Consider the following 909-nt stretch of genomic DNA (forward strand, 5'->3'; position numbering starts at 1 on the left):
CTCCATTATTCCAGAGGAATGACTTTGAGCTGAAGCCTGCTTACTTTCAACTGGTTGGACAGAGACCTTTCTCTGCTNGTCCAAAACTGATGCTCCAAGTCAGAAACCTATTCCCAAACAAAAGAGTCATCAATCCACACACCAGAGCCCTCAGGTAAGGCCAAGGTATGCATCTTCTTCTCTTAAACTTCCTCCTATCATCAACAATAATTTCAAAGAGATAAAAACTGTTTTGCAGTTAACCAAGCCACGAGATTATCGTAGAGCGCTTGTTTCTTCTGTTGATGATTTTGCAGGACAGAAAGGATACCCTCCCATACCTAAGTCCCGCCCTGGTCCTGTTCCTAACATCCTTGGCAAGCCTCATGCACCTAACGCTTATACACCGCCTTGGATGAAGNGCTTTCCTCAACCATTTCTACGATGATGCAAAATGTCAGATGAGCTGAGAGTCAAGATCTCTTCATTCAAGCAAGGACATGATGAAGCTTTCAAGGCAGCTTGGGTGAGGTTCAAAGCTTATCAAAGAGACTGTCCACACCATGGTTTTTCAAGGGTACAACTGTTGAGTATCTTCTTTAGAGGGTGTGACTGGAAGTATCAGTTAGCTTTAGATGCTGCAAGTCATGGGAACTTCAAGACAAGATTTCCAGAAGCTGCAGAAGTTTTGATTGAGAATTTGGCTTCTAGCAATAGCACTAAAAGAGCTGATGCTGAAAGAAAGAGACTGCATGGAGAGTTTGATGCAAATCAGCTAGCTTCTGTTAGTGCTAAGCTTGATTCAGTGCACAATCTTCTTGTGGGAAAGAAGTCAGTCCAATTTGCTGCTGAAGTTGAGACGTTTGAGCCAGAGCCAGAGAATTCAGAGGAGAATGTCAACTATGTGTATGGAGCTGGGTATCAGGGACA

This window comes from Camelina sativa, chromosome 17, assembly GCF_000633955.1.
Source record: "Camelina sativa cultivar DH55 chromosome 17, Cs, whole genome shotgun sequence".
In the NCBI taxonomy this organism is placed as follows: domain Eukaryota; kingdom Viridiplantae; phylum Streptophyta; class Magnoliopsida; order Brassicales; family Brassicaceae; genus Camelina; species Camelina sativa.